The sequence below is a fragment of the Cygnus olor genome, chromosome 2 (genome assembly GCF_009769625.2).
Source record: "Cygnus olor isolate bCygOlo1 chromosome 2, bCygOlo1.pri.v2, whole genome shotgun sequence".
Taxonomy (NCBI): Eukaryota; Metazoa; Chordata; class Aves; order Anseriformes; family Anatidae; genus Cygnus; species Cygnus olor.
Genome location: NC_049170.1, coordinates 6,488,861 through 6,496,898, shown reverse-complemented (window position 1 = coordinate 6,496,898; position 8,038 = coordinate 6,488,861). Strand labels below are relative to the sequence as shown.

The window sequence follows — 8,038 nt, the reverse complement described above, 5'->3', positions numbered from 1 at the left end:
TGGCAAAAACCTGTGTTTGGACAGCACCAGTTGTATGTGAAGAACTCTTATCTCCCTGTTCTGCTGCCAGCTTGCTGTTATGGCAGCAGGAGAAGTGCTGAGGGTGGCTCACCTGACAGAGGCCAGCTATGGAGACCAGCTGCCCCCTAACCCAATACCTCCTTGGTTCTTCTGTGCCCCACTGAATTCCTGCAAGCCCCAACTACCATAATTATCATGCCTTGTGGTTTACCGCATCGACTCCCTGTGTAATTTTTAGCTGTTTCAGCACGGTTGGTGTTCCTCAGCTTTCCTTGGAGGGTGGCAGCAGGTGATGAACTGTGTCACCACGTCCATGGTGGCTCATATGTCAAAGGTTTGTACACCAAGGTTCACGTGCTGAAGGATATGGTCACCTGCACGTCTTCGGCTGGCTATGTTGCCTGAGGTAATTGTGGAGTCTAGCATGTAACAAAACAAATGCGTTCTCTTTTACCGAGAAATACAGGACAAGTAATGGCAAGGGGGTGTGGGGGCTGACTCAACACCAATTTGAGCCACCTCCACAAGAAATTGCTTCAAGATTCTTCATGAGAACAGTGCTTGTGTCTGCGTCCACCTGTCACTCCCTTTGCGTGCTTGATCACTTGCAGCTGTGCATCTCTAGTGATGATGTGAACCCCTTGATGCACCTACGTGCCAGGAATTCCAGAAACAGAGAAGACTCCTTCATTCCTCCACTATTTCAATATGTTTGTTTCTAAAGCTAAATAACTTGACTTGTGAGGGAAGTTGACAGCTAGACTGGCTGTGGCCTGATACAGTAATTTTCTGATATTCCACTGACTACCTACTCCTGATTGTTGCTCCTAATCTTGACTCGGGGAAAGTGGTGGTAAATAGGACGATGCTGTCTAAAACACCACAGTGAGAGCTGCTGCTGTGCTCAAGGGCTCTCAGGTCCTGTCTTCACCAGGGCTGGTGCTGCTTGGGTTTGCAGCCACCGTCCCAGCTCAGTGTGCTGTTGGTGTCTGGCCTTTTGGTGGCAGGCTGCTTCTGCAGTGTCGGCCTCGGTGGCCAGAAATAGTGGGGGATATGAATCGAGTATATCTGGCCCATAATAACTTTCTTTCTGCTTGTGATATACTATGCTATCCATTTAAAATGAATTGTTGTTTGAAATGTTATACTGACAGCAGTGCAGGATGGAGCTAATGATTTTTCATGGATAAGGGTTTTGACAATGTTTTAAAGTGCTTTTAGATTGACCAGCCAAATTGAGTATCTGCTCCAAAGACAATTTTGAGTCCAGCTTCTTCATGAATCTCATTCTAGGTGAGGATTTAACTCCGTAGCCTTGCAATAATATTGCTTTGCATCTATAAAAGCATCTTATTGAGCAGTTTTAAGTTCTGCTCTTTATTTTTTGTGTGGTTGGCTCGCTTCGGAGCGCTGTTTTACAATTTTCAATTTGCACTTCAGTGGAAAAAAAATGGGTCTCATTAGCTAGTTGTGCTAAGGGCTGTACTAACCTGTGGAGAAACAGTCCCTGTCCTGAAAATGTAATATGTATTGGATACAGCAGGTGACAACTGGAAGGGGAGAACCTACACACCCAGAAATTTGGGTTGAAACCCATAAAAGAGCTTCAGTTTCTACAACACCCAGCTTTGTGTCCTTTCAGTTACTGGAATCATCTCCCTGACAGAGACACTTGGATGTAGAATAAATGGAGACAGGTAGATAGAAAAACCAGGATTTGTGGAAGGTGCAAACCTTCCAGCAATGACTGCTGTGGGAGGTGGGCACTGGGTTTCACTGAGGGTTTTCAGTCATGAGCGTTTTCATGGAACTGGCTAGATAACCCCTTCATGGAAAACCATCAGAGGCCAGTATGCCACCTGGTTTTGTGAGACATCCAAGCAGAAGTCCTGTCACAGGCCCTTTTATTCAGTTCACGGCCTTGAAGCCACCGATCTTGCAAGTGGAAACCTCCACCTTATGTCAACACTGCCAAAGCAGCCGATTTGGGCCTTGCTGTCCCCTGGGGCTGCTTGTGGGGGAAGCAGCCTGGCTTGGGGCCTTCCCTGGTGAATTTGAAGGCCTCGGGCCCCCAGTAGGCTCTTGAGGAGTTCATCACCCAAAATACACACCTTAAAGAGGCAATGGCAGAGGAACAGGGAGGGACATTAGGGCTTGGTGGCAGCTTCCAGAGCAGTGGGCACCTCTGGTACTCTAACGCCTGGGACTCTTTTTGTGTTTGCACTTAAAGGGAGGGTGTAATGAGGACGGACCCAGGCTCCTTTCAGTGGTGCTCAGTGCCAGGACAGGAGGCCATAGGCCCAGCCTGGAGCCCAGGAGGTTCCCCTGACCCCCAGGCAGCCCAGAGGCTGTGGGGTCTCCTCCTTGGAGAGCTCCAAAAGCCGCCTGGCCACGGGCCTGGGCACGCTGCTCGGGGTGGCCCTGCTGGGGCAGGGGCTGGGCCCGAGGGACCCTGAGGTGCTGCCAAGCCAACCCAATCCCTTGGTGCTGTTAAACCCATGGCAGCTGGTGTGAAGCAAATCCTTCTGTCCTCATCCTGTCCCCATGTTTTGTTGCCTGGCAGTGAAGCTGTGGTGGAATTATGTATAAACCCCAAAGCACTCTTACTAGTAACCTGGCTCAATGGGTAAGTGAAGAGCAATTTTGCTGTTATTTTGAATTGTCTTCTCCTGCAGTTACACAGGAAAAGCTTTTCTCACCATGCAGCAAAGCAGATCAGCCAGTATCGGCGGGGTTGTAGGAAATGTTCCTCTTTTTTTTTTTTCTATTTTTTTTTTCTGATTCAGGTCCATCTAATCAACTCCACCTACACAGTGCTGGTGTAGCCAGTTCTCATATGCTTCCTAATAGCCATCTGCCTGTGCAATTAATGGCTTATCTGCCTTTGCCGTGCCTTGGAAGAAAAGACCGAATGAGAGATTTGAGTATTTCCTTCAAATATCTGAACTGTCTGCATGGATGCCCTGGGATGGATGCTCAGCACTGGCTACAAACGTCCCCCCCTTTCCCATGGTGTAAAATACTACAGAGCAATTGGCAGTTCCCACTATGCCCTTCAAACAGGGCAGGTTTCCCACCTGCCATGTGAAAAATTAATGGCTGTGGCGACATAATATTCCCAAAATACTCGCTTCAAACTGCTGAATGCAAGGCTTTTGGTGTCGGTTTAAGAGGTACAGTGGCTGGCATCCCAGCTTCCCTGCCGGCGCCTTCGGCAGGTGGGAAGAGAAGCAGAAAACATTTTTGGAACAAAGTGCTTCCAGCTCTGCTTCAGAAGCAGAGTGGAGGTGGTTGGCTGCTCACAAAGGTAAGTTTGGTTTGTGCCAGGAATAAATGTTTTCTGGGACAACAAAAAAAGGCCCTTGCAAACCTTCTCTAGCAGCTGATGGAGCAGGGCTCAGCGTTGAGCGCGGCTGGGACTGGGAGCTGCGACCCTTCAGAATCAAGCCCCATCTCCTCCTCTCATGGTGCATCCATCCAGAGGAGGACCAGCCCATCTCCCTGGCATTGTGTGAGTCGTGCAGATTGGATCAGGCTGGGTCCACCACTTTTGTGATGGACGGGAGCCATAGTCTGCACTAGGAGCTGGTGTTTGCTCAGTGGTCACTGAGCACCTGCTGGGGGATACAACTCTGCACAGTCGTTATAAAGTAGTGGGGAGAGCCAACGAAGGCAACACATCTCAGTCTGGTTAAAATCACACGTGGATTCTTCTTCAGGTCCAGATTAAAAAATACCCATTTTCTAGTAGTCCAGCCTTATTTTACTCCCCTTTGGAAAAATATGCATTCCTCCCTGCATGGCTGTTTTGTGACCCAGCTGATGCTCTTTGGCAGTGCATTGCCCCAGGAACAGGCTGGCCATGCCTGAGCACCTGGGGAGCTGCATTGGGACAGAAAGCATAGTGAAATGAAACCATAGCTGAATTAGTGTGGCTGTGAAAGTGGACGTGGGCTTGGATTCATTTGCAATACCTGAGCCCTGTAAGATGCAAGGTAAGCTACAATGAGGTTGTGAAAGCAAGGCGACAAAGCTGACCTAACCTATGGTGCTGCTGGAGGGGGGATGCCAAACCGTGTCCCTGTGCCGTCAGCAGGTCCCTTGTGATACCTGCAGAGATGTGCTGGTGATGGGGTATGTCTCCCCGGAGCCACCCGCTGTCCCCACACCCTGCCAGGGGCACTTGGAAGCCCTGCGAGTACCTGTCAGGGCCAGAGAGCGAGCAGAGCGATTGCTTTGTGCACATTAGCGTGGGTGACAACTTCTTAACCTTTCCTTTCTGCTTTGTTGCAGGCACCCTGTAGTCTGCCGAGCAATTGTAACAGTGGTTGTGCAGGAACAGCAAAAAGGTTGCAGCAAAATTTCCCCAGCCTCTTTCATCTTCAGGTGTTTAAGTGCGTGGGGAGATTCCTGCAGGTGGGGATGCGAAGGGTGTGCTCGTGTGGAGCCAGGGTCTGTGTGTGGCTGCGAGAGGGAGCTTTGCCTCCAGGGTTATGTTTTCATTACCTGAGATCTGTGCTGTAGTGAGTAGGTGGTTTCAGGAGAGAAGCTGATGTTCCTGCCCTTAGAATAATTCTTGCCAGTAGAAGAGCATCACTCTCTCCATCTGTGGAGTTGCCCATTTTGAACCCTTGCCAGGGACAGGGTGTCCAAGGCAGGCCATGTCCTTCTTGCAAAAGCAATGTCCATAAAAAGCAGAAATGGATATGAGAGGTCAATATGCAAGCAGGGCTTTGAACCCCAGCTTCCCACTACTGGGGGGACACAGTCACCATTGGGGTATAGGAAGAGGTGGGACTTGAGCTCTCCTGCTAAATCTTCTCTGCTTTCCCTAGCTTTGGTGCTCATGGTAAAACTTCGGTGAGCCCAAGATTAAGCCAGGTGCTATATATATATATATATTTAATTATATATATATAATATAAATATGTGTATTAATATATATTAATTATATATTTATAGCCAGGTTATATATATATATATAAATTTAATGCAAGATATGCTAAGCATGTTAAACACTGAGTCCAGCCATTCCCATGCCCTTTGCCGTGCCAGACTCCCCCCGAGCTTGGCCGTCTCCATCCCCATGGCCTTCTTCATCCCCACGCTCTTCCTCACCCCCCTCCAGGCTCAGCACAGCCGCCTGGCTTTGTTCTCGCCCCCTGGTGCTCCCCCTCTGTTGGAAGCTGCCATCACGAAAGCCAGCGCCTTGCTCTTACTAATAGCAAAGTAATCATTTCGAGTCACTGTATACATTAGTAATGGCCATGTAATTCTAGTGCAAATTAAGTTTGGGCAGGCTGCGAAGCCCAAGACATCTTGTCTTCCCGAGCAGAGCTTGGATTTACAGTCCTCTGGGGAAGACCACGGTGAACGCCCCCCCTGCTCCCCTCGCAAATTCTCCCTTGATTGGATACAGTATGGTCGCCTGATTAAAATTGTGCAGTGGTTCAGAAAATGATTTTCAGCCAGTGCTTCACAGTAAATTACTTTTTTTTTCTTTCCTTCCTTTTTTTATTTCCTCTCTCCCCCCACCCTTCCCACCCCCTCCTCCCCCAGATGACAAATTCGTTCCTCGAGTGCAGCTGGACACTGGACTGAGAAGCTTGAGAAAGGCAAAGCACTGGCAAGGTGAAGAGGGAAGGGGGGCGAGGGAAGCACGAGGTGACACTGGGGGGGGTGATGCCACCACCTTAAATGGGGTCTTAAGGCACCATTTCCTTTCTTTTTCCACCAAGCTATGTCCCTTGCAAAGTTTGCTGGTGCCATGGGTGGACAAGGAGCAAAATGGGCAAGGTGGGATGCAAATATCCCAGGGACCTGTGTTTTCCACGCTAGCATCCCAAAAACACTTCTGTCCCCAAGGTCTGAGCCTGTGCTGGCTCACGCAGCCAACCCAGCTCTTCTGCATGGGACAAGTCCAAGACGAATATCCTACATCTTGGGATGCCCGAAGGGCAGGGCAGAAGGTGCCTCACCCTGCCAGGGTGACACCTTAAGCTTTTTCCCTGCAGGAAGGTGTCTTTGGTTGTGACTGGTGCTGATGACTGCCCCAATTTCAGTGTGTTCAAGCCTCAGGGAACAGTGAGATGTCAATGTGATGATCAACGTTCCATGGTGGACTTTTCTGGACCTTGGGCCCACCTAATGGTGCCAAGTTTACCAACCACATGAAGTTTAACAAAAGCAAGTGCCGGGTCCTGCACCTGGGACGGGGCAACCCTGGCTATACGTACAGACTGGGCGATGAGACGGTGGAGAGCAGCCCTGCAGAGAGGGATCTGGGGGTTGTGGTTGACAGCAAGTTGAATATGAGCCAGCAGTGTGCCCTGGCAGCCAGGAGGGCCAACCGTATCCTGGGGTGCATCAAGCACGGCTTCGCTAGTCGGTTGAGGGAAGGGATTGTCCCGCTCTACTCTGCGCTGGTGCGGCCTCACCTCAAGCACTGTGTGCAGTTCTGGGCACCACGGTACAAAAAGGACATTAAACTGTTGGAGAGTGTCCAGAGGAGGGCGACGAAGATGGTGAAGGGCCTAGAGGGTGAGATGTATGAGGAGCGGCTGAGGTCACTGGGCCTGTTCTGCCTGGAGAAGAGGAGGCTGAGGGGGGACCTCATCGCAGTCTGCAACTTCCTCCCGAGAGGGGGTGGAGAGGCAGATGACCTATTCTCTGTTATCACCAGTGACAGGACCCGTGGGAATGGTGTGAAGCTGAGGCAGGGGAAGTTTAGGCTGGACATCAGGAAGAGGTTCTTCACCGAGAGGGTGGTCACGCACTGGAACAGGCTCCCCAGTGAAGTAGTCACTGCACCAACCCTGTCTGAATTTAAGAAGAGATTGGACTGTACACTTAGTCACATGGTCTAAACTTTTGGGCAGACCTGTGCGGTGCCAAGAGTTGGACTTGATGATCCTTATGGGTCCCTTCCGACTCGGGGTATTCTATGATTCTATGATTCTATGAAGTTTTGGTGTCACCGAGGGCTGTGTCTGCATATGGGGTAGGATAAGGAATAATTACCATATAATTATGATCCAGGTAAATGCTGCAGCCAACACATGCCTGAGAAAGAGTGGTTGGTGGAGGGGAAAAGGGAAATGGGATTTTAAAATTAGAGATGAGTAATTTATTGACTGTGGGCTCATGTCTCGATGCGTCATTTGATGTGTCTTTCGACAAGTGCTATGGCATTGCTTGTAGGTGGTCCTGGTGATCATACACTGAGCTGAAGATCTGAATTTACATCCTTGTTAATTCCTGGAGGGACTGTGACAGGCTGGGGGAGTGGACAGCAAGCCATGAGTTTAACGTACACAATATTTAAGATACATTTGTTATCAAACAACTGTAAAACTGATTTTGTCCCTTTGTCCCAGCACAGGTTTTTCTCCACTTTGTATTTGCTCCGTGGGAGAAGGGGAATGGTGGGGGCTTGTTGAAGGGCTGTTGATTAAACCACGAAAATGTGAATATTGGCACCGAGGCTGGAAAAGAGCAGCGCGGTTGCCCACTCCCCTCTCAGTCCCTACAGGTTTGTTCTTCACCAGGGATTATTCTTGCCCTCGTCTGTCCTGTTTGAAATGTCACATTTCCTGCTGCAATTGGAAAGAGCTTTTATCCGTGGTGTGTGTGTGTGTGTCTGAGGGGGTGTTTTCATCGCCGCTAGGTGAATGTTTTAGTAAGCAATGTCCGACACATCACACGAATGCTTGAAAAGAAGCATTTTGCTGTTACTAAAGACTGTTATTGCAGCTTGCGTGACCTTTCAGAGATCTCTGGGAACTCGCAAGAAGGAGTGGGCTTATAAAAAGGGAGCACAATTTTATTTTTAAACTGGGGCATGGGAGAGAGGTGGTTTAATCCTGCTCAGTTCCCCAAAGGAGTTGCTCTCGCCCTCACAGGGCTCACCAGCAACCTCCTCCAGGCAGCTGGCAGCAAACATCTCCACAGTTTGGTGGAGATAAGGCAAGATATGCCCAAGGGCAATACCCCATGGCAATGTAGCAGCCCCATGCCC

At 49.6% G+C, this 8,038-nt stretch overlaps 1 long non-coding RNA gene across 1 annotated transcript; it reads left to right on the top strand.

The window, feature by feature from the left end:
* Positions 1 to 3,818: 3,818 nt before the first annotated feature.
* On the top strand, positions 3,819 to 7,772 carry LOC121065830. The gene is made up of 3 exons (XR_005817345.1): positions 3,819 to 4,370; positions 5,581 to 5,652; positions 7,222 to 7,772. It is a non-coding gene; the product is annotated as an uncharacterized LOC121065830 (long non-coding RNA).
* The last annotated feature ends 266 nt before the right edge of the window (positions 7,773 to 8,038 follow it).